The following is a 26,436-nucleotide window of genomic DNA, read 5'->3' on the forward strand; positions in this document are numbered from 1 at the left end:
GAAAGTATGGTACTGGTACAAAAACAGAAATATACATTAATGGAACAGGATAGAAAGGCCAGAGATAAACCCATGCATATATGGTCACCTTATCTTTGATAAAGGTGGCAAGAATATACAATGGATGAAAGACAGCCTCTTCAATAAGTGGTGCTGGGAAAACTGGACAGCTGAATGTAAAAGAATGAAATTACAACACTTCTTAACACTATACACAATAATAAAATCAAAATAGATTAAAGACCTAAATGGAAGGCCAGACATTCTAAAACTCTTAGAGAAAAACATATGCAGAACACTCTATGACATAAATCACAGAAAGATCCTTTTCAACCCACCTCCTAGAGAAATGGAAATGAAAACAAAAATAAACAAATGGGACCTAATGAAACTTATAAGCTTTTGCACAGCAAAGGAAACATAAAGAAGATGAAAAGACAACCCTCAGAATGGGAGAAAATATTTGCAAATGAAGCAACTGACAAAGGATTAATCTCCAAAATATACAAGCAGCTCAGGCAGCTCAATATCAAAAAACAAACAACCCAATCCCAAAATGGGCAGAAGATCTAAATAGACATTTCTCCAAAGAAGATATACAGATTGCATCAAACACATGAATGGAGGCTCAACATCACTAATCATTAGAGAAATGCAAATCACACCTACAATGAGGTATCACCTCATACATGTCAGAATGGCCATCATCAAAAAAGCTACAAACAGTAAATGCTGGAGAGGGTTTGGAGAAAAGGGAACCCTCTTGCACTGTTGGTGGGAATGTAAATTGCTACAGCCACTACTGAGAACAGTATGGAGCTTCCTTAAAAAACTAAAAATAGAACTACCATATAACCCAGCAATCCCACTATCTCGCATATACCCTGAGAAAACTATAATTCAAATAGTGTCATGTACCAAAATGTTCATTGCAGCACTATTTACAATAGCCAGGACATGGAAGCAACATAATGTCCATCGACAGATGAATGGATAAAGGAGGTGTGGCACATATATATAATGGAATATTACTCAGCCATAAAAGAAATGAAATTGAGTTGTTTGTAGTGAGGTGGATGGACCTAGAGTCTGTCATAGAGAGTGAAGTCAGAAAGAGAAAAACAAATACTGTATGCTAACACATATATATATGGAATCTAAAAAAAAAAAAATGTTCTGATGAACCTAGGGGCAGGACAGGAATAAAGATGGAGATGTAGAGAATGGACTTGGACTTGAGGACATGGGGAGGGGGAAGGGGATGAAGTGAGGGAGTAGCATTGACATATATACACTACCAACTGTAAAATAGATAGCTAGTGGGAAGCAGCCACATAGCACAGGGAGATCTGCTCTGTGCTTTGTGACCACCTAGAGGGGTGGGATATGGAGAGTGGGAGGGAGATGCAAGAGGGAGGGGATATGGGGATATATGTATACATATATCTGATTCACTTTATTATAAAGCAGAACCTAACACAACAATGTAAAGCAATTATACTTCAATAAAGATGTGAAATAAGAAAAAAATAATTAAAAATTAAAGGTGGCAAAACAACAACAACAACAGAAAAAAACGGCTATACAGCCCAAGGCAGTCTACAGATTCAATATAATCCCTAAAAAAATACCTATGATATTTTTCACAGAACTAGAACAAAGACTCCTAAAATATATATGAAAACACAAAAGACTGCATATAGCCAAAACAATCTTGAGAAAGAAAAAGAATGCTGAAGGCATTATGCTTGCTGACTTCAAACTATACAAAAAGCTACAGACATCAAAACAGTATGAAACTGGCACAACAACAGACACATAGGTCAATAGTTCAGAATAGGCAGCCCAGAAATGAATTCACCCTTATATGGTCAGTTAATCTAGGACAAAGGGGCAAGAATATACAATAGGGAAATACAGCATTTTCAATAACTGGTTTTGGGAAAACTGGACAGCTTTATGCAAAACAATCAGGCTGGACTATTTTCTTATATCATATACAAAAATAAACTCAAAAGCTATTACAGACTTAAATGTAATATGTGAAACCCTAAAACTTCTAGAAGAAAACATAGGCAGTATTCTTTTTGACATCATCCTAGCAAAGTGTTTTTGGATACGCCTTCACAGGCAAGGGAAACAAAAGCATAATAAACAAATGGGACTACATCAAAATAGAAAGCTTTTGCACAATGAAGGAAACTACTAATAAAACAAAAAAGCCCACCTATTGAATAGAAGATAGTTGCAAATGATATATGTGATAAGGGGTTAATATAAAAAATAGGCAAAGAACTCATAAATCTCAACATCAAAAAAAAAAGGATTAAAAAATGGGCAGAAGATTTGGATAAACATTTTTCCAAAGAAGACATACAGATTGCAGTAGGCATGTAAAAACATTCTCAACATCACTAATCATCAGGGAAATGTAGATCAAACTACAATGAGATATCACAACATACCTTTAAGAATGGCTTATTATCAAAATGTCAAGAAATAACAAATTTTGGCCAGAATGTGGAGAAAAGGGAACCCTGGTACACTGTTGCTGAGAATGTAAATTGGTACAGCCACTATGGGAAACAGTATAAAGTTTCCTCAAAAAATTAAAAATGGGACTCCCATACAATCCAACAATTCCACTTCTGGGTATTTATATGAAAGAAACAAAAACACTCATCTGAAAAGATATATGCAGCCTTATGTTCATTCCAGCATTATTTACATACACACACACACACACACTTTTATACATATACAATAGGATAATACTCAGCCACAAAAATTAACAAAATCTTGCCATTTGCAGCAACATGGATGTACCTATAGGGTATTATGCTAAATGAAATAAGTCATACAGAGAAAGACAAATACCATATAGTTTCTCTTGCATGTGGAATCTGAAAAACAAAACAAATGAACAAACAAAACATGAACAGACTCACAGATGTGGACAAAAAGCTGGTGACTGCCAGAAGAGAGTGGGGTGTGGGGATAAGCAAAATAGGTAAAGGGTATTAAGAGATACGAGTTACAAAAGAAATAAGTCAGGGATGTACAGTCTGGATTAGGGAATATAATCAATAATATTGCAATAGCTTTGTATGGTGACAGATTGTTGTTAGACTTATCATGGTAATCAATTCATACTGTACATAAATATTGAAGCACTATGTTATGCACCTGTAACTATTGGGTGGGTGAAAAAGTGCCTTCAGTTTTTTAAGTAAAAATAAAAGACACTTTTTATTTTCACCAAGAACTTTATTGAACAACGTATTCACCCTTTTGTTCCACTACCTTCTGCCATTTATCAGGCAACTTCACAATTGCATTGTCCCAAAACTTTTTATCTTTTTCAGCAAAGAACTGTTCAAGGAACCTTTTACAGTCTTCCAGGGTATTGAAATTTTTTCCATTAAGAGAATTGTGTAAAGACTGAAATCAATGGAAATCCCAAGGTGCAATGTCTGGTGAATACAGCAGATGAATCAGAACTTCCCAGCCAAGCTGTAAGAGTTTTTGCCTTGTCATCAAAGAAACATGCGGTCTTGAGTTATCCTGATGGAAGATTACGTGTTTTCTGTTGACTAATTCTGGACACTTTTCCAGAATTAGTGCCACTTTCGGTTGGTCTAATTGGGAGCAGTACTTGTTGGAATTAATCATTTGGTTTTCTGGAAGGAGCTCATAATAGAGGACTCCCTTCCAATCCCACCAGATACACAACATCATCTTCTTTGGATGAAGACCAGCCTTTGGTGTGGTTGGTGGTGGTTCATTTCACTTGTCCCGTGATCTCTTCTGTCACCTTGTTGTACAGTGTCCACTTTTTAATCACCTGTCACAATTTGTTTTAAAAATGGAACGTTTTCATTATGTTTCAGTGGGGAATTGCATGCAGAAATACGGTCAAGAAAGTTTTTTTCGCTTAACTTTTGTGGAACCCAAACATCAAAGCAATTCACATAACCAAGCTGGTGCAAATGATTTTCAATGCTTGATTTGGATATTTTGATTATGTCGGCTATCCCCCGTGTGACATAACGTTGATTGTTCTCAATTATTGTTTTGATTTTATTGTTATCAACTTCAACTGATCTACCCGACTGTGGAGCATTGTCCAGCAATAAATTTCCAGCACCAAATTTTGCAAACCACTTTTGACATGTTCGATCAGTCACAGCACCTTCTCTGTATACTGCACAAAGTTTTTGTGCGTTTCAGTTGCGTTTTTCTTAAAGTAATAAAGCATAATATGCAGAAAATGTTGCTTTTTTCTTCCATCTTCAATATTAAAATGGCTACACAAAACTTCACGAGTTTTGATAAGTCTTCTTTTAAATGCACACTGATATAACAGCTATCACATACAATCTAACAAAATTGTTTTGAATGAACTTAAAGACAACTAAGTGCTACTGAAGCCATCTTAGGGAAAAAACGAACAAACCTTTGGGCCAAACCAATAATATAATATTGTACAGGAAAAATAATTAAATTAAAAACTAAAACTAAAACAAGAAGTTTAATGTATGAAAGAAAATTTATCTCAGTTTAGCTTTTCAACAAGAAAATTTCTTAGAATAAAACTCAAGTTTAAATACATACTAAAGAGGAGACCAAGCTAATCTGTTGAAGAATATAACAATAGAACAATTGTATTAAAATGTCATTAATAGTTCAGTGTATTTGGGATCTTGGAAGTATTATTTTGGCCTTGATTTCAAGCTAATACTACTGGAAACATACTCATTGGGATAAGAGCAAGTCACATATTCTCATTACTCAGTTCCACGCTGGATTGATTTTCATCTTGTTAGAATGCGTGGCATATGGTGGAAATTCACAGCTAATGTATTCTTCCTGAGGTCTTTACTTACCCATATAAGAACAATCAAAATTAAAAACGGTGCTTTACTGAACACTGATGTGAATTTCTTGTGCCCTCTGACAATACTGGGGAAAGTTAACAAGTGTGTTAAAAGCACAGAGAGTTTCTACGGACATACTTTCACTTTATGGTAAACAAGGTTAATGCAAGGTCATTTGAGACACTGCAGATAACTTAGATTTTTAGCAAGTAGACAGATAAAGCCCGAGTGTACACAATGCAATAAAAAAAATCAGCCAAATGACAAGAGAGCACAAGAAAAGCATGTTTAAAAACCCCAGACTGGGCTTCCCTGGTGGCGCAGTGGTTGAGAGTCCGCCTGCCGATGCAGGGGACACGGGTTCGTGCCCCGGTCCGGGAAGATCCCACATGCCGCGGAGCGGCTGGCCCCGTGAGCCATGGCCGCTGAGCCTGCGCGTCCGGAGCCTGTGCTCCGCAACGGGAGAGGCCACAGCAGTGAGAGGCCCGCGTACCACAAAAAAAAAAAAAAAAAAAAAAAAACCCAGACTTTCCATCCAAAACGCTAATTTATGAAATACATGAATATGTATTTCATGTATTAACACTGTAGCAAGCACAAGATTAATTATCAGTTGATTGATATCTATAATGCCTTTTCAAAAAGTCAAACTAATGGGAACATTAATAATCAAGCATTTCAGAATATCTAAAATTATTAAGATAGAGAATTATTAAGAGAGTCTAAAAAGTTCTTCCAACTTCCTCTTTTGGTTATTAAGGCAACTGAGGTCCAGAGAATGGAAGTGGCTTGTGTAAGGACACAAATTACGTCTAGATCTGGGATTATGACTAGTCTCTCAGCAGAATATGCGGAGTGACGCTTGCCACTTTCTTAAGAGGGGGCGCTGAGTCAGAGCTCCCGGGAGACTGTGGCGGTTGGTGAGTGATTGACAAGGCACGTTTCTCTTCCAGCAGCAAGACTACCAATAAGTGCTCTGAATCCGCTCCTGGAACCAAAGAGCTACTATTGTCTCTTTAGTAAACGGCTGCTGAGTGATTACTAATGAGTTTACAAGGAAATTATGTCTTTAATTTATACCAAAGGATATACTACATCATTATGATAAAATCTGCCCCCTGGGTTTTAGTATAATAATCACTTTCCAGGAGAGGTCATGCATGATGGAAAGAAGCATGGATGAGACAGCGGTTTAAGTGTATATCCTCATGGTGTTAGTCTGGGCAATTACTTAAATTCTCTGAGCCTCATTTTCTCCCACCAGTAAAGCCAAGGTACAATAATCAGTATGGGATAATAAAACTAACTTTTATATATGCCTACCATGAGGCATAAATTCAAATGCGTCCTTTTATTAAATCACAGATAACTATAACACAGGTGTGATTATCATCTCCATTTTGCAGATAAGAAAACTGTGGTTAGCAATCTTAGTGAAGTGTGATAAAGTGGTAATAAGCACAGGATCTGGATGCAGAATAAGTTTGAATTTGGCTTTAATACTTCCTAGCTGTTGGCTATTGAGGAAGTGACTTAACTTCTCTAGGCTACAGTTCTCTCATCTAAAAGTGGGAATAATAATAATATAAAATTCGTATGTTGTTGCAACAGTTAAATGGAATAATTGTGCATCTCTCAAAACAACACCTAGAACACAGTAATTCTCAATAAATTGACTAATTGTCATTATTATTATTATGTATAGCCAAGGATCAGTGGGCCACTAAATGGCAGAGATCAAATCAGCAGGTCTGATCTGCGGGATCCCTGACTCTTACCCATGAAGTTCTGCTCCTGAAACACCTCCACTGTTTCTGTATCCAAGATTTTACGATGCTGATAGGTAGGCCATTTTCGAGGGGCATTAACTCTTTCAACTTTTTACATGATACACTAGACATTTAAAACTATACCAGTTCACTAATTTATATCCTATGCTGAAAAGTAGGGATTTTTTTAACTTTGAATTTTTTCATTTAGATGTATGAAATTGGGAGGAATTCCCATACACCGTTCACCCCAAATCCCTAAACAAGATCAACTGACAGCATGTGCATTCTGATAGGGTGCACTGAGAAGGACACAGCATTGCTTCTGTGGGTTTCCTGCCAAAAATCGCATAACCTAAATGCAATCCTGAGGAAACATCAGACCAACCTGATCTGAGGGATACAGCACAAAACAACGCGCGGTACTGTTTAAAAGTGCCAAACAATAAAAAAAAAAAAAAAAAAAGAAATACGGAGGAACTGTGCTGGATTAAAAGAGACTAATGAGACATGACAAGTAAATGCCAAGTGTGTTCCTGAATTGGATTATGATCCAGAAAAAGGATAATAATGAGATGATCTCCTCTACTCTGAACAGATTGTCTCATGTCCTCTTTCTAGTCCAGAACCTGACCCACGAATATGAGCATTGTATCAATGTTATTGTCCTAATTTGATATTTGGAAATTTATTATGTGTTGGAGGTTAAATATAGATTATTTTTAGGTAGATAACATTAAAACATAAAGGAGAGTCATGGGTTACAGTGTAGACAGAGGACCTGGGCTTCGGAAGCATGCAGTTGCCTATGGTCCCTAGTTCGTGAGTAACTAGCTGTTCTGGGATTCTGTCTCCAATCTCTCAGAACAGGCTCTTTCTGCTACACTGAGTTGCAGAAAACATTCAGAGCCTGTAAACACTGTATTGGTTTCCCGTGGCTGCTTTTATAAATTAACAAACATCTGGTGGCTTAAAACACCAGACATGTATTCGCTTCCAGTTCTTGATGTCGGAGACCAGACTCAGTCTCAGTGGGATAAAGGAAAGGTGTGCGCGGGGCTCTACACCCTCCACAGGCTCCAGGAAAGAACCCCTTTCCTGGCCTTGTCCGGCTTCTAGAGCTGTCTTCCTTGCACTCCTTGGTTTATGAACCCCCCTCCTCCGTTTTCAGAGGCAACAGCTCAGCAACACAAATCTTTCTCTTTCTCCATCATCCCTTTGCCTTCTCATCTGCTTTCACAACTCCCTCTGCCTCCCTCTTATAAGGACAGTTCCATTACATATAGGGCCCACTCAGATAATCCAGGATAATCTCCCCATTTCAAAATCCTTTGTTTAATTGCAGCTGCAAAGACCCCATTACCATATAAAGTATCAAACATGGGCTGCATGAACTGGGGCCTGGATATCTTCGGGGTTCATTATTCAGCCCACCACAGACATGAAAGGACATCTCCATCTGCAATGAGTTTTAATTTTTGATTCATATAGTCAAGTTGGCATTGATCCCTATTCAGATTGAAACTGAATTTAATAATTGGGAAGCCATTAATTCCTAATCATTTCCTAGCAGGAAAATAGTATGCCCTCAGAGTCTGTGTCTAACATTAAACTTTCTAAGATTTAGGTAATCTGTTGACATGGTTTTCATGTGAGCTTTTTTGAGGGCAGGTACATGGTTTGTATTTCATGTGTCTCCAGTATGGTAGGCTGAATATTGGTCCTCAAACATAATCAGATCCTAATTCCTAAAACCTACAAAAATTACCTTCTGCGGCAAAAGGGACTTTGTTGGTGAAATTAAATTAAGGCTCTTGAGATTGGAATATTATTCTGAATTATTAGGGTGGGCCCTAAATGCAATCTCAAATGTCCTTATAAGAGAGAGGCAGAGGGAAAATTGACACAGAAGAGCCAAAAGCAATGTGACAAGAGGAGCAGAGATTGGAGTGACATGGCCACAAGCCCAGGAACGTCAGCAGTCATCAGACATTGGAAGAAGCAACGGGAAACGGATTCTCCCCTGGAGCCACCCAAGGGAGCACAGCCCTACTGACACCTTGACTTAGCTGTTTATGACTCAGTCTGGATTCCTGAATTCTATAACTGTAAAAGCAAAAAAAAATTGCTGTTTTAAGCCACTAAGTTTGCGGCGATTTGTTACAGCAGAAATAGGAAACCAGTATATTCAGTAACCAGCTTAGCACCTGGCACGTATGCTTGTTAAATGTCAGAAGGCAAGAAAGGAAGGGAGGGAGGGAATGAGGGAGGAAGGAAGGAAAGAAGGAAGGAAGGATGCATTAAAGTTACAAGGAAAAACAATATTTGGGGTTTTAATCAATATTTGACCTATTTTCCTCAACCTGGGACACATTACTAGCCTCGGACTGAAAAGACTTAAGGTTTTTTTCCCTTTAGTTAAATGTTCTCTATCTAAATCTGAGAAACTGTGTTTTTGAAATCTACATCTGGGACTGGAAGACTCCATGACATGTTTCACATTGAGGGGAGTTCTACAGCTGAGTTAAGAACTTCTGCAAGAAGGGGTTAGGGTGAAAGCCAGCCAGGTCCTTTTCTGAGGGAGAACTTACAGGCCTGGGGCAATAATTGGGAAGCGGGTGGAACTGACAGGTGAAGGTATACACTCTCACTGCCATAGGAGATCATTCATTTCTGTCTGAAGTTTTTACGCTAGAAGACATACCAGTATAGGTAGAGCCACTGACAAACTGTCCTTGTGTTTAACAGCTCTGGGGAAACAATTATTACTTGATAGATTTGGTGATAAGTGAAATATCAGATCCATACCCACGGTTTCAGAAATAATATATCCTGACCCACACTGAACTCCTTAATTTGCGGTATTCAGTGAAAACTGTGAAAGACCTAAAAGGAGTTAGAAATGTCTAAGGCAGTATGTTACTATCGGGAAGTTCGCTAAGTGTTAAATTAAACAAAACAAGATGGAAAGGTTGAAGCAATCATCTCTTATCCTGTAGACCTTTTTCTGTTAAGTCCTATGCTAGAGTGCAATTAAAATAAATAACTTTTCCCCTGGAATTACCATTGACTTATTGAGTTTGACAATACCCAACAATGCCTGAATGTTTGTCCAAGTGAAAAAAAATCTCTTTGCTCTGTCGTAGAGATAAATGAGGTCAATTCATCAAGAGACCCAACTCAATAAAATACTGATAATGTTCTGCTTGGATGCATAAACCCTTCAGTCACGAGCGCCTTGTCAGATACCCAAATTGAGGGTTTTGTTATTGTTTATAAAAAAATAATTGTAAAAAGTGCATTTAAATTCCACATCCTGTAATTTCCTCAATTATTTTTCTGATTATGCTGTACTTTTCATTGCAAATTGCATTAAATCAGAGCTGGAATGAGAAAGATTGTAGAAAACTAAACAAGCAAATATACCATTGAGCTGAATCTGCTCTGTTATTTGCTGACTTTTTCCTCAAAATGTTATTCATCATTTAGATTTTAAAACATGGCTAATAAAATATGCGTATAGTATTTCCCCATCTCTCAGAGAAAGATGCTGTACACTTTTTACACATGTATATTTTACATACTATACAAATGTGGAACCATATCATGTATACTATTTACTTAATGCAGTCTTGCATTTTTTCACTCTTTCACTTTCATTTTTTTGCCTTCCTTCCTTCCTCTTTCCTCTCCCTCTACACCAGTGCCCTTTTAGGTAAAACAAGTTAATATCTATATTTTCCATTCTTGTCTCCACACCTAGATATACCAAGGCGCATAATATACACACACATTACATATACATAATATGTATATTACACTATATACTTATATGTATATACACACAAATATATAAACCTAAATTTCTGTTATACACATTTTTCTTCATCTTGCTTTTCTCAATATCTAGTAAACATTCTTTCCAATAAACAGACATAATTCCTTTTTTTTTAATTAATGCTCCCTTTCTTTTTTATTTAAATTTTATTTATTTTTTGGCTGCATTGGGTCTTCGTTGCTGCATGCGGGCTTTCTCTAGTTGCGGCGAGAGGGGGCTACTCTTCATTGCAGTATGAGGGCTTCTCATTGCAGTGGCTTCTCTTGTTGCAGAGCACGGGCTCTTCAGTAGTTGTGGTGCACAGGCTCAGTGGTTGTGGCTCGCCGGCTCTAGAGCGCAGCCTCAGTAGTTGTGGAGCACGGGCTTAGTTGCTCTGCAACATGGGGGATCTTCCCAGGCCAGGGATTGAACCCGTGTCCCCTGCATTGGCAGGTGGATTCTTAACCGCTGTGTCACCAGAGAAGTCCCAACAGAAATAATTCTAACCCATTCTTTCTAATGGCTTTATTTCCTGGTGTTAACACACCACAATTTGTATAACCAATTCTTCATTAATGGGCATTTTTCCGTACACATTTCTACATGCATAAAAATGCAAGAAAGTCCTTGGTACATAGATCTTTGTTTACTGGTCTTTTTGTTTCTATAAGATACCTTTCAAGGAATACAGTATTGCTGGATCAAAGAGTATATGCATGTTAGGTTTCAATAGCATCTTTAAGATAGCTTAATAAAAAAAGATGTGACAATATGTATTTACACCAGCAGCTGTTAGAGTAGTATTTTCACTACACTCCCAACAAAAATAAATATTGTAGTTGCTGTAAATGTTTCCATTTTGATGGGTGTAAGTGGCAGTACTTCATTATTAGTTAATTTTTATTGCACCACCATATAACTACCTTTTACATCTGACCTTGTTGCATTTCTGGAAATTATGATCCCTCAATAAATTTAGCAAAAGACGCAATTATAGAGAGAAAAAGAGAAGCAATTCTATGCAGTAGGTATATGTGTGGATGTGAGCGGGCGCTCTTCTTCTGTTGAGATGTCCACTGTCTTGCTGTCTGGAAGGACACATGGGCAGTGAGGGAACACGAATTACCAGTGGGCCTTGTACCATTTCATCTTGCCGGTTGGTTGGTTATTTAATGTTTGCAAATCTCCCAGGAATCTGGAACTCACTTTATTTGAGGCAGTTCAGCTGAGACAACTCTATTAGAAATCCATGTCTCTGAAGAGTCATTACTCTACTCATTGATCTTCAATTGTTTTCTTGAAGCTACACAGAAGAAAAAAAAAACTGAATAGGAGTTCATTTAAATATCATATTTGATGGCTGTTAGAATTTGTTCAGAATTATTTTCTTCTCTATGTATCTTCATTTATTTCAACTGCTTCTCAGAAAACAGTAAAGTCCTCTCACCACAGGCACTTTAGTTTCCTGTCACATCTGTTTTCCTTGGCAAACCTATAAGTTATTACAAGATATTAAGAGGGAAAAATAACAATACAAACATCATATTGTTACTGAATTGGTTGACAGGACCCGTAGCAATGTCCTAGCCAGGCGAGACCCCCTGTCTCAGCCAGGGACGTTCTTTTTTTTTTCTTTTTTTAATTGATATATAGTTGATTTACAATGTTGTGTTAATTTCTGCTGTACAGTAAAGTGATTCAGTTATACATCTGTGCAGCCAATAACAAAACCGATACTGAAACTGGAACTGCACAAGTTTTATTCAATGGCCAAAGGAGAAGCAGGAACCTAATTCACAAATCAGCTTCTCAACCCAACTCTAGCAGAGCCACCAACTCTATAGAGGGAAGGTCGAGGTAAAAGGGAGGGAGTTGGAAAGAGTAGGAGGAATATTCATGAGGTAACTGAGAACACGGGTGTGGTTTGGACCTGGAATTGTTGCATCTCTCCTTTTCAGTCCTTGCATGGGCTTTTCTGGTTGTTGTCATAGCAACTGTCAAGGGGCTGGTGGGTGTGTCACTTAGCTAATGTATTACAATGAGTGTATAATGAGGCTCAAGGTCCGCTGGAAGTCAAATCTTCTGCCATCTTGGGCCTAGTTGGTTCTCATTCATTTTTTCTCTTTGCAGCTCCTTCCTGAAACTTAGGTAAGAGTAATTATTTTCTATTCCAGGGAGGGGCAGGTACGATTCTGGGGCAACAGCGTTGGTAACAATAGGATTCTGCTGTAAAGAGTCCTTACTGGAATACTGGCCTGTATTAAAATAATACGTCACCTGCTCTGTTTCTAGATGTGAGGAACATGGAAACAGTCTCCCTGCATGTTACACATGGAGATTCCTGGGCTCTACCGGCCAACAAGAGAAAACAGAGCTTACAGACACTAGGCTCAAAATCTGCCTTAGAAAGCAGCTTCCCCAGGGTAATCTTCACACTCTAAGAGTCGAGCCAGAGCTTTAAAACCTTTATCTTTTTCCTAACATCTGGGCTGATTAGGAAGTCACTTAGTTGTCAGTTACAAAGAAGAAAGGTGCTAATTACCTCTTTGAAACCTCTGAGTGACTCTGAGTTTGACTTTTCTTCTTTTCAGTCTGAGAAGACTACATGTTTCCTTCCTGGAACCTAAACCCCTTGAGTGCTTTACTCCTGCTGTGAGAGTTAAAATAAAGGTTTCTTTGAACCTTAACTGACTCTCTCCCACTCTTCTCATATGAAAATTTCTTTACTTTGCAAACTGCCTTCTTCAAAGTGTCAGTTTTTCTTCAGAAAATTTGATGTTCAGTAACCAAATTACAAGAACAAACAAAATCATAACGGTTTTGTCGTAAAAGAAAATGCCAAATGGTTTCCTTCTAAAGATGAATGAATCTCAGTTCTAACGTGAAGATAGGCAAAAATATGGTTCCCATGTTCTTTCCATTACATATACTGTATGATTTTAGAACTTGAGAAAAAAATAATCTTGTCCAGTATCATTCCAGTTTTGATTCCTTTGAATATTAAATCTTTGGATACCTAAAGCACCCTCTTAAAGTATCGATGCTCCCTGAGTCCCTAACAGCTAATATCTTAGTCATCATTTGAAAAGTTTCTCAAAATTAAACATGAAATTGAGGTTTTAGTGGAAACAATGCCAAGCAGATGGGGAGTGGACCAGGAAATCAGGAGGTTTCAAGGACATCATTTACCTACAGACTAGTTTGCAGTGGAGAGGACTTTGAGCTCAGAGCTGGGACACGTGAGCTCCAATGGTGGAACCAAGTTCTGTAGACATATAGACAAGGGATGTGTCCCTTGTTTTCTTTTTTTAAATTGTGGTAACAGGAGATAATATGAGACCTGCTCTCGTAACATTTTTTAAAGTGTACAGCACAGTACTGTTAGCTGAAAACACAACGTCGTACAGTAGGTCTCTAGAATTTATTCTTCTTGCATAGCTGAAATTTTAGACCCATCAAACAATGGCAATTTCCCATTTCTCTCTCTGCCTTGACCGTGGCCACCACCCTTCTATTTTCGGCTTCTGTAATTCTGACTACTTTAGATACCTCAAGAAAATGTGGCGTATCTATATCTATATCTATAGATAGATGATCAAGATAGATAGACATAATGGAATATTATTCAGCCATAAAGAAGAAGGAAATCCTGCCATATGCAACAACACAGATAAACCTTGGGAACCTTATGCTAAGTGAAATAAGCCAATCACAGAAGGACAAATACTGCATCTCACTTACGCAATGTGTGCTTTCTGAGTTTCAACTTTCTCTTCTGTAAAATGCAATAGTAATTCCTTTCCACTACAAGCTATTGCTATGATGAAACAAGTCAATATTAAGAAGTGAAAGAGTAACACTTTTTCACTTGAATCTGGACCTCAAGGGGCCAATTATACTCACCCCCCCAACACAGGTATGTAGACTGATGAACTCCATAGTCTCATTATAAGAACTTGGGCAACTGTTAAAGCACTATCAAAATATTAAAAGTACAATAAGACTGTGCTAATTAAACATTTATTTAAGTTTGAACAGCTGGTTCAATGAGGTTGGCAGGGTTCTAAAGAAGCAGATCCTGAGATGAGGGTTTAGGTACAAGTGGTTTATTTATTTATTTATTTATTTATTTATTTATTTTGTGGTATGTGGGCCTCTCACTGTTGTGGCCTCTCCCGTTGTGGAGCACAGGCTCCGGACGCGCAGGCTCAGTGGCCATGGCTCACGGGCCCAGCTGCTCCGCGGCATGTGGAATCCTCCTGGACCGGGGCACAAACCCGCGTCCCCTGCATCGGCAGGTGGACTCTCAACCACTGTGCCACCAGGGAAGCCCGGTGCAAGTGGTTTTTAAGAAACTATTCCCTGGGGAAACAAGTAAGGAGGTGAGAGAAGAGCAGGGAGGGGAGACATCAAGCAAGGTTGAGATTTCAGGTATAGTCCCAGCAATAGCATAGGAAGCCCTGGAAGATATTACACTTTCAGAATGTATTCACCCTGACGGCAAGGCAGCTGGGTTTTCATACTACTAGATCAGCCTGTCACTGGATAGGCTAGAGGAGGCCTAGTGGGGAACAGATAAACTCCTGGCACTTTTGTGAGTAAGGATGAAGCAAGAGGCACCATGAGTCAAAGGTGGTCCCTATAGAAAACTGCAGGCCCTGCCAGTAGAAGCAAAGCATGCAGGAGGTGAGGGGATTGGTATCCAGAATGATAAAATGCATATGAGGGGATCTGAGCAGGGCACGAAGAGTATCTCCTTAGTTTACAAATGCCAAGACTGAGGCTAAGAGATATCAAGCAGTTGTCCAAGCTCACACCACATATGAATGGCAGACTTGATTGTCCAACCCAAGACTCCCACCTCAGTGTTCCTTCCACATCACCAGGATGCTGATGAGTCTGTTATACTGTGAGTCCTGATATCATTATACACATCCTGCATCCTGAACTGGTTTTTTATTCATGTCTGAGAAAACGTCCTACCCTGGTACAAATTGATACGTACCCACCACGGCAACAGCACATTTTTTGTGAGGCTATTAATAATGTAAGACGCAGTTGCTGCTAGAAGATCTCCTGCTAACACTGCAGTGAGTGGAAATGCTGTCCTTATTCTTAATAAACGGAAGGGAGAATGAGACACGCTTCCTTGAATATAAGAATTTTAGAGAAATCGGTATTTTTAAAATGCTTGCAAGGGTCCATGTTTATTGTGCATTTCCTCAGCATCCAGAAATACAGACCAAACTAATTACACTGAAAGCAAGAAAGGGAATCCCAACATGATGAATATGAACAAGTAGCATAATAATCTTGCTGCTTGGAGAATAATTTTGCTGCCTCATATTGAAAAAAAAAATACAATGTACCCATCTGGTTCAGAAATAAAAACTGTGGAGTTTGTCCTTTGTGATATCACTAAAAAATAAATAACTTAAACTGGTCTAAAATGGGGGAAAGTACATTTTCAAAGGCTTTGGAGATTTTTTTAAGCGTCCGTGAGAACCCACACAGGAGCTACTGTTATAACATGGCCGTGGAGAAGTTGCCTTCAGAAGGATGGCTGCCCCACTCACTGCCTCCTCCTGAGGTGCCCAGCAAATGTTTGGGTTCTTCTCCATTCAGGCAAAATGATAATTACTAAATTATCAGTGACAAATAATCATCACTCTGTATCCTGGAGTCCATCCCCAAATATAATTATAAGACTCTCAATCAAAAGAAAGTCAGCTGAGAAACATGGGGCAACTTCCAATAGAGGGTGACGTGATCTCTCTGCCCTTCCTTTACGTCCTTTTCCTTTGTCCTTGGCTAATCAGAAACAAAGGAAACTAACAAATGGCTCTCCACAAAGCTTCAGAAGATTCATAAAACCAAGAGGAGTTAGATATACCTTCTTTCACCCCAGAAAACACCAGAATCAATAGATGGAGAGAAAAGAGAGAGGCTGTTTTAAGCTCTGTACTACTACACTCAACAATTAAGAACCGTTCAATTACAAAATGGAAGTCCTATTCCCAAGACAGATCAATGTATTCTGCGCGACATGCCTTATATTGCCTTATATAACATTGCTCAACAATTCTGTAAGTTTTATATTATGTCCTCTTTACATAACAGTAAAAAATAAATAGTTTGTAAAAATTACAGCCAAGATTCTTGGGCGTTAAACTTCTAAATCCTGTCCCGAAGCCCCATCTCCCCACCCCCAAAACATACACACACCCAGATCTTGAGACTATGGCCCCTGCTGTGGGATTACCGTCCTAGACAGAAGACTGCTAGAAAGAAGTAATAAGGAAAGTGGGATTACGCAAGATGAACTAAGTGTCTCCACGGCAAATTTCAGGTGAAAAATAAGGGGATTTTTGTCCATACCTGAGCAGGGACTTACTCTTGTGAGGAAACAACAGGGTATAGGAGGATGTGGGCATGAAGCAGGAAGTGACTAGGCAAACATCCTAATAGACTGTCCCCTTAGAGGTTCTTTTTTTTTTTTTTATGAACAATTAACATTGAGTTCTCAGCTTGCTCTGCAGAGGAGCTGTCTGCCTCTTTCATATTTAGACAGACAGTTTCCTTTATCTGACACCAGGTCCCTGGCCACATCCAAGCAAACAAGGCATTCTTCTACAGAGCTGAATCAGAGCCTCTCATCTTTAGTCCACTTTATGTCCTCTTCCTCACACCCACCCCACAGAAGCCACGTGGTTAAGCAGGAGGATAGTCAAGAATGTTTTTATCAACTCCAAGCCCTAATTCATATTCCCCCAAATCTCCACTCCACCGTCTCACACCCCCATCCCCACCCCCCCCCCAGGATTTCACTGAGACGTCTCCCAACGAGGGCAGGGGCTTCTGCCTCTCCAGCCCACACCCAAGCCACCTCCGGACCCCTGGCTGCAAAAGCAGGGAGGGCCAGGAGCCAGCACAGGACCCAGGGGGGCAACGTCTCAGTATCTGGCAGAGCCCCGGGCAGCATCATTCAAGTTGGCCGCTACGGACCAACACAGAGGAAAAAGAAAACACTGTCAAGTAGTAAGGGAAAGAGCCCTAAGTTCCACCCCAGTCTCTACCCCATCACTCTTCCGCACTTAACAATCAGGGCTACCTGGCACATGTCTCAATCTGATCCAGCGAGTTGTTTAAAACAAAAGAGAGAGAGAAAATTGCAGTCTTTTCCTATCTTCAAAACAAAATGTTCTCTTTTTGGAGATATCCATGAAGACAAAAACAGAAAAAAAATTATTTAGACAAGATCAAAATAACTGGAGGTTTTCAGGGGTGTAAACTGCCTGGCTCAGAGCAGGCTTGGTCTCAGAGGCATGGTCAGAGCCACTTGCAGCAGCAGAGACGGACTGGGGGCACACAGTGATCAGGTGGTAACTTCCCGGAGGTCAGGGCCAGACAGCACACATGTTCTTCTGAGTGGACTTAATAATCTAGGTTTAATCAGAGCAATTTGGATTTGGATTTTGAAATGACCCTTCTTTGCCATGGAAACTATGCACTTCACGCTGTGGAAACAGGTGGCATATAGAGAGGGTAGCTTTTGCTTCTTTGATTTCTTAGCCTTGAAGATGACCAGGTGGAGAAAGAGACCAAAAGTTTTTCTGATTTCCCTATTTCTTCTATTCCTTCCTAAAAACCAGACTCGCTGTGGCCTCGGTCTTGAGGAGTCATACTGACCGATAGAGAAGACAACTCAGACAGAAAAGAAAATAGTACAAAATGCGAGAAGATTGGAGATGAAAACATACAAAATTATATATATATTTACATATATAATAAACACAACATATCTGTGTACAACATGTCTGGGACAGTTGAGGAAACTATACAAGGATGTGCAACACTTTCCCCTTTCCACATGGATTTTAGACTAAGGAAGACAGCATAAGGAAATGGAGCAAGAAACAAAAATTATATACAATTACAGGCGACAGCCAAGGAGTTTGGGGGCCAGGGAATCACGGGATCTCGCTCTTTCCATTCCCTCCTCACCAACGTTTTCCTATCCAGTTGGAATGATGGCCTGAAAAGTGAATGGCTGGTCAGGAAAGAAGTGGAGGCACCCCCAACCCCCTCCATGAGCATCAGCAAGTTCATCAGTTGTTCTCATTGCGCCAGATGTGTGGCGTATCAGAACTGGTGAGCTGAGAGGGCGAGAGAGGATTATAGAATCTTCCTCTCTTGAACGGCTAGCTAGTTCCCACCCTGCCGTCTCTGTGATCACTAGCAGGCTGCATTCAGTAACATTCAGGCCAAGCTACTGATAACTAGATTGACGATGCTGGCCTTCTGCAGCCCCTTTCCTCCACCTGGTTCACGATCAGCACTCTGCTTCTCAGAGCACAGGAGCTGGGTGACTGAGCTCTAGGAAGGCAGAGATTTCTCAGTGCTTCTTCCCTTTCTCCCTAACCACCTTCCCCAGCTTCCTCCAAGGTGAGTCATCTCCTGAGAACCTGCTGCCCCAGCTCTGCTGTAGCACTAAGCCCTGGAGGCTCGCTCAGTTCATCCCTTTTCTTCTTGTCTCCCTAACAATACGCCTGGCAGCTGACAACATCTGAAATGTGGGACTCCACATGTGCACGACTGAGCATGTTTCTCCAGGCCCACAGCTTGGCTGTCAGCGCAGCTTTTTAGCACCAAGGGCCCAGATTGTAGGAAAGCAGGTGAGGGCAGAGGCAAGAGCTTTGCTAGCTTAGAATTTTTTTTCTTGACCCTCAAGACCACGATCCTGATGAGCCCCCTCACGCCTGAATTTATAACCCCCAAACCTCAACTTCTCTCCCCATGTAGTCTTCAAATAGTTCCCCTCTGTAGGCTCACCTATGGGCCTTCCTCACTTTTGGCTTTACAATGAACAGCACAGTTTTTTTCAGGATTTTAGAATCAGAATCAATCTCATCTATATTCAACTCTGTTTTGCAGATGAGGAAATAGAAATCCGGAGAGGTTAAATGACTTGACCAAGGTTACACGTCCGTTCTGCCTAGACTGAGTGGAGCTAGAACCCAGATATCTTGACTCCCAACCCAGTGTTCTTTCCACTATCCCATGATACTTTCAAAAAGCAACATGCTGGAAGAGAGAGAGAAGGTGCCCATTTTATGTGAATTATATCCTCCAATCTTTACGTTATTTAAGAGCCGGGGCAAACTGTAAAAGACACTGACTGAGTAAAGGAGGTTAAGTGGGCACTATAGTTTTAGGCAAGGAAATCAGTTTTTCTTTTTGAGGATTCTCTAAACCAGTCATAATGGAAACATGAAGCAGTAGCACCCCAAGGGACAAAACACTTAAAGCACAGAAAACAGATTCCATTCAATCTACCTTTCCCAACCATGTCAGGTTAGCCTTGGGATGTTAAACCTGTCATATTATTCCCAAGGCCTAGGCTAACCAAGTTGGGGATATCCTCTTCCAAAAGGAGAAATCACATCTCCCCAGTTTCTTGTACAAAAGAAAAAGAGAGTTTGCAGCATTATCCAATCCTAGTCTCCCATTTCTGAGCCCCTACCTGGGCCACATGAGGGTGTGAAAATCTCCATTTATCCAAAGAAATGAACTCAGAGCCTCTCTTCAGCCCACATTACCTTCTCAGCAGCCCCCAGGAGAATCACAGTCATTTCTGGCTAGCAAGTTGAGAAGATATAACTAGGTGCCCATTGCATCCCTGCCTATGATATATAAAAGTCCGGTGGGTGAGGAAGGGAAGCAGAAGGGGGCCCCAGTTACCTCGCAAGCTTGCTGGTGATGAGCGAGGACTTTCACTTGGGCAGACCCTGTGGGTTGGGGATGTGGTCACCCGTCACCAGGTTCTTGTCTGGTCCTGTACTTGGTAGCTGCCTATTCTTCATCTTGGCTTTGGGCATGTCGTAGTCTCCCGAGTCAAAGTACTTTTGCCCTCTCTGGAGTCTCTTCGTGAGGAAGTTGGAGCCTCCAAGCTTTGGTCCTAGGCTTAGATATTTGGCCTTTAACTTTGCCTCCTTGGCTCTCTCAGGGAGCATACCTTCTTTCTCCTGTGTGTCCTGCTTCTCCTTTACCGATCTCCTCCCCAGGGTTCTCCTCCTCTTGTTTCTGGGACATGGTGGGATCGGGACTGTGGAGTGAGGGGACCCAAGAAGTCAACCGGAGAAGGGAAGGGGGAGGGGAAACGGGACAACCTGCGCTGCTTCTTCGGCTCCTGTCACTAGGGCTGCTCAGCCCCTTCAGAGGTGCTTTGTTTACACTTCAGAACGTTTAAAACTGATCAAGAAATAAATTGATCAAGTGCTTTAAGTGTCTTATATCACAGCTCTGAAACGAACGAGGCCAGTGACACAAACAGGAGAGCAAGTTTACCCGATTTTTCCTGTCCATGCAATCATATTGCTTTCCTGAGTGACATTTCCTTCCTTGTTTGATCTCAAATCAGGAGTTAGTCAGAAAGACTAATCCAAGCTACATTTCTGTAACCTAACACACACAGGTTAAAAATAAAATAACTGAGGGATTTGAGCAGTAAGACAAGCGCATGGTAGTATTGAGTTTACTTCAAACAGTCAATCCTTCCTCAAATTTGTGTCCTTTCATACAAATTCCAGTGGACTTTTAGTTATTGCCTAAATTCAGCCTCAAAATAAGTCAGTGGAGTAGTCAAGATTAGTATTATTCCCACTTCATGAAAGGAAAAAATGGAGATTAAAAATCTAAAGGGGGAAACGTGACCTTCAGAGTTGACCGAAGGTGGGAATGGTGAACATCTTGTCACTGGAGGAATGTAAATGATGATCCAAGTGAAGAGTGAAGACTCTTCCCAATGGTCAGACTGGTGATTATTTGGTCTAATGTTTTAGTAGCAGGTTGACAATTAGTTTGAGTGTCATATGTATGATGTCCTAATTCATCACCCCATGAGTCTGCCTCTCTCTCCTAAATTACTTTATGGGTTATCATAATTATGGGGAAAAAAAAAGTGTTCCCTAACAATACTGCATTTAACTAACAAATTTTACATGGGCAACTTTGAGTGAAAATACCATATATCTTAAATTATTAATCAACTGTTTTAAGAGGATGACATATTTAAGACAAGTATGTTAACTCAGATTCCCTTCAGGAATTTTCAGGACAGTTAACACTTGTATAGATGAGTTAACTGTAAACATCAGCTTGCTTTTAATATTTATTGATGCTTTAAAACACATAAAATATATACATTTATTGAAACATAAACAAATGAAAATGACTTTTAATGGAAATTATATTTTTAAAAAAGACCTAATTTTACTGAGATGTGCTCTCTTCATTGGTATTTAACCTTGCTACATTTATTCCTGGGGCTTCCTCCATCTTAAAGAAGTGTAACACGTTTGAACACATTTTAAAGTTCATCGTAAAATCAGATATACTGCAAGTAACCTTAAAACTTTCCTAAGATGAACTAATTGCTATGATCATTCTCCCATAATAATGATAAATTTTAATTCTTTACTATTCATTGTTTTTATAACCTCACCTTTATTTCTTGTCATATATCAAGGGAAATGAGGGGCGGTTTATAGTAATAAACACCTATATTTAAAAAGAAGAGATATCTCCAATTAATGATCTCAATTTCTACCTTAAGGAATTGAATTTAAAAAGCAAACTAAACACAAAGTATGAAAAGATAGGAAGTAATAAAGATCAAAACAGAAAAAACTAAGATAGGAAAAAGGACAACATATGAGAAAGATAAATTAAGTCAAGAGATGAATTTTTGAGACCAGTAAAATTGATAAACCTATAATCAGATTAGTCAGAAAAGATAGGGAAGAAACACACAAATTACCAAGATCTGAAACAAGAGAGGTGACACCATTACAGATTCTGCATATATTAAAAAGATAATAATGTAATATTAACAAATTAATGCCAATAAATGCGATACCTTAGATGAAATGAAAAAATATCTTGGAAGACACAAACTATGAAAGTTCATTCAAGAAAAAATAGATAAACTGACTAGTTCTATATATATTAAAGAAACTGAATTTGTAGTTTAAAACCTTTCAGTAAAAATAATTCTAGGCTTGGAAGGTCTCCCTGGTGAATTCTACCTAAGAGGAAGAAATAATGCCAATTCTACACAAACTTTGCCAGAAATTGAAGAGAAAGGAATACATCACACTCATTATATGAGACCAGTATTAACCCAATAACAGAAGCAGACAAAGACATTACAACAAAAGAAAACTACAAGATCAATATCCCTCATGATTATAGATGTAAAACTTCTTAACAAAGTTTTAACAAACTGAAACACAAATATATTAAAAGCATAATATGCCATAATCAGTGGAGGTTTACCCTAGGAATTCAAGGTTGGTATAACACACAAAACTCAATGTATTCACCATATTAACAACCTCTCCAAAAGAGAGAGAGCAGAGAAAAAACATATGATCTTCTCAATAAATGAAGAAAAACATTTACTAAAAATCTAATATTTTTCTGATAAAGACTCTCAGAAAACTAGGAATGGAAACAAATTTTCTCAAAGTGACATAGGGCATCTATGGCAAATCTACAGCTAAACTCATACTTAATGGAGAATGACTGAACGCTTTCCCTGTAAGAGCAGTAACAAGGCAAAGACATCTATCTCTCACCATTTCCATTTAACATTGCACTGGAAGTTCTAAATCAGTGAAAAAAGGAAAAAAAAGATAATAATAAATTAAAACATCCAGACTGAAAGTAAATAAATAAAATTGCCTTTACTCACGATCTTTTTTTTTTTTTTAAGTAAAACATACAGCTATCATAGAATACAGTCACCCCACTGTTAGGCATTTACCCAAAAAAAATGAAAGCGTATGACTACACAAAGACCTATACACAAATGTTTATAGCAGTTTTTATTTGCAATAAACAAAAACTGAGAAAGGCTCAAATATCCACCAACAGATGAATGGTTAAACAAATTATGGGTATATTCATACAATGGAATACTACTCAGCAATAAATATGAATGAACTATTTATGCACACAAAACATGGATGAATCTGAAAATAATTATGCTGAGTGAAAGAAGTTAGACAAAAAAAAAAGTACATACAATACAATTCCATTTCTGTAAAACTCTAGAAATGCAAACTAGTTTATAGTGCCAGAAAGCAGATCGGTTGTACCTGGTTGAAAGAACCAGGGAATGAGTGGTGAGGGAGGATTTCAAAAGGGGTTTACATGTATGTTCACTATGTTGGTTGTAGTGATGGTTTCATTAGGTTTATACATTTGTCAAAACTGATCAAATTGTGTATGAGTTATTTATTGTGTGTCAATTATGCTTCAATAAAGCTATTTACGTTTGTTTTTGAAATTATAAAAGAGAAATCTAAAGAAAAGGAAAGATGAACTTCAGGGGTAAATAGAGGAATGCAACAAAGCTTCCCTTGACAGTACTTGATTACCCCTCCATAAAGGTTCTTTTTAGGTAACTGAATATATTTTTTAATATTTTAAGGAAAGTGATATATTAGCCTGCAAAGTGATACCTCATCTTTTTTTAATATTACAAACATATTCTTGTGACTGAGCTCTAACTTCCATTAGATTACCTAGAAAACAGGACTTGAAGGAGTTCATTGTCAACAGAAATAAACATTTAATTTTGCAATACATGAAAGCAAAGTCAAGTTTTTAAAAGGCTTTGAAGGGGTTAAAACTCACTGATTGGGCTGTATATCTTTATTAGGACATCTTTGGCAATGCTCTAGCTTGGAAAGCTCTTTTACCCTTTGGCACGAAAATATGATTTCATAATTTTAGACCTGACCTGAAATGCCAAGACTACTGTCCAAGTGGAACTGTTTACTGGACAAAGTTCTCAAATGAGAGTGGCAATGGCCCAAATGTCCCTTTATTTAACTTACGGATTCAGGAATCCACTGTGCTATCTAAACCAGTTCTACCCTTTTTATATGCATTAAACTTATACTTTCTCTTGTCTCTTGACCACTTAGTTCCAGAACTTTGAAATAGGAATCAACCTGCCCAAGTCTTTCATTTTAGAGATAAGATAAATATTCAGAGAGAGAAAGTAATTGTTTCCAGGTCACAGGGTGAGTTGGGGACAGATTAAAATCTGGATTTAGATATCCTGATTCTCAGACTAAGCTTTTCTCATACCACTGGATCTCTTCCCATCCCCAACCCCTGCCCCCGCCCACACACACAGTGTACATTCACGATTTGTCTACTTTTCTGTATGGGTTTTATATTTGGTAATAAAAAGCATAAAATAAAGAATAATGTTCATTATTAAATTAATTGCTATTGACAAATATTCCCATGTGTTTGTCTTTGCACTTACTAATAAATTAACATTTCATATACAAAATGGAATAATAATGCTTAATGAGTATTTACCACTTGCCATGCGCTATGTTAGATACTTTTTAATGAATTATCTCAGTGATTCCTAACAATAATTTTATCATGTGTATATTGTTATTTCCCCCATTTCACAATGACAAATTTACACAAATAGGTGATCCAGCTAGATCGCAAATCCAGATTTGTCTAATGTTAGAGCCTGTGTGTTAAAACAATAAAGTAAAGCACCTCCTGGATTGGTGAAGAAATTTTTTCTGAAAATTTACATATAATTTACATATAATTGTAATATAATTGTATATATATAAAATTATATATAAATTATATATATAATTATAGATATATTTTTGAAAGATAATTGGAGCTTTACACCCCGCATTTAAGCAATTTCTGAGAGTATACATTCTTCAGTGGGTATAAACATACCTACATCCTTAAACAATAAAAATAAAACATTCTTTTACTGTTGATTGACCATGGCCCAACACTAACTTAATAAATACTTAGCAGCTACACAGACTATATAGTCCAGCTACCTAACTGGATACCTTTTTTTGAATCCTTTGGTGAAGAGATGATCACTGCCTCAGGAAATCAGTGGCTTAATATATTTTCAGGTGGCTCTAATATTTATATGTTTTGTTATGAACAATATTGTGGTGGCAACATTACAAAGGGCTCTAGGGACAAAGCACTTGGCTAAAATGATGACTCTTCTACTTAAGTAGGTAGTCCTTGAGCAAATTATTTATATCTCTGAGATTTGGTTTTCTCAAGTGGAAAATGGGAATAATAGCAGTAACTCCCTCCTAGAGTTGATGCAAGGACTGAGTGAGTTAAAAGATGTAAAAATTTAGAACTGTACCTGGTACATAGGTAAGTGTTATTGACACAGTTGCTTGTATTATTATTAAGTAATAGCATGTATTGAAATTTACCTGTGTATCAGATACTGTTTTACGTGCTTTACAATTTTTGTTTCAATCTTCACAATAACTCCACAACGAACGTATTCTTATTTTATTTTCCCTTTCAGATGAAGAAATCAAGACACAGGTTAAAACTTGGTCCAAGTTTGCAGTTGATGAAGTTGGGATGACAATCCCAGGCAGTATGACTTTTGAGCCCATCCTTGACCCTTGTAACCACTATGTTAGATCACTGTTGCTATGGAGCTGATTTTGTTTGTGCTATATGGGCCTAACTTTAGTTAACCAAATTCTGTATGTAAATTTTATGATGACATCCTTAAAAACAGATGAGGTGAAACAGTTGAGGCCATGTTGTTTCTCAGTGAATGGAAAGAACATGGCCTCATATTTCAATGCTGTGTTGGTTATATCTGTTTTTTTATTTTTTTTTAATTAATTAATTTATTTATTTTTGGCTGTGTTGGGTCTTTGTTGCTGCACACGGGCTTTTTCTAGTTGCAGTGAGTGGGGGCTACTCTTCGTTGCAGTGCGCGGGCTTCTCATTGCAGTGGCTTCTGTTGTGGAGCACAGGCTCCAGGCGTGCAGGCTTCAGTAGTTGTGGCACGTGGGCTCAGTAGTTGTGGCTCGCGGGCTCTAGAGCACAGGCTCAGTAGTTGTGGCTTGCAGGCTTAGTT

General features: G+C 38.6%; 1 pseudogene; it reads right to left on the bottom strand.

Annotated features, from left to right (window-relative positions):
* LOC115846096 (alpha-endosulfine pseudogene) overlaps positions 1-20,555 on the bottom strand; it is a 32,128-nt pseudogene extending 11,573 nt beyond the window's left edge.
* Between the last annotated feature and the right edge of the window lie 5,881 nt (positions 20,556-26,436).

This window comes from Globicephala melas, chromosome 12, assembly GCF_963455315.2.
Source record: "Globicephala melas chromosome 12, mGloMel1.2, whole genome shotgun sequence".
Taxonomy (NCBI): Eukaryota; Metazoa; Chordata; class Mammalia; order Artiodactyla; family Delphinidae; genus Globicephala; species Globicephala melas.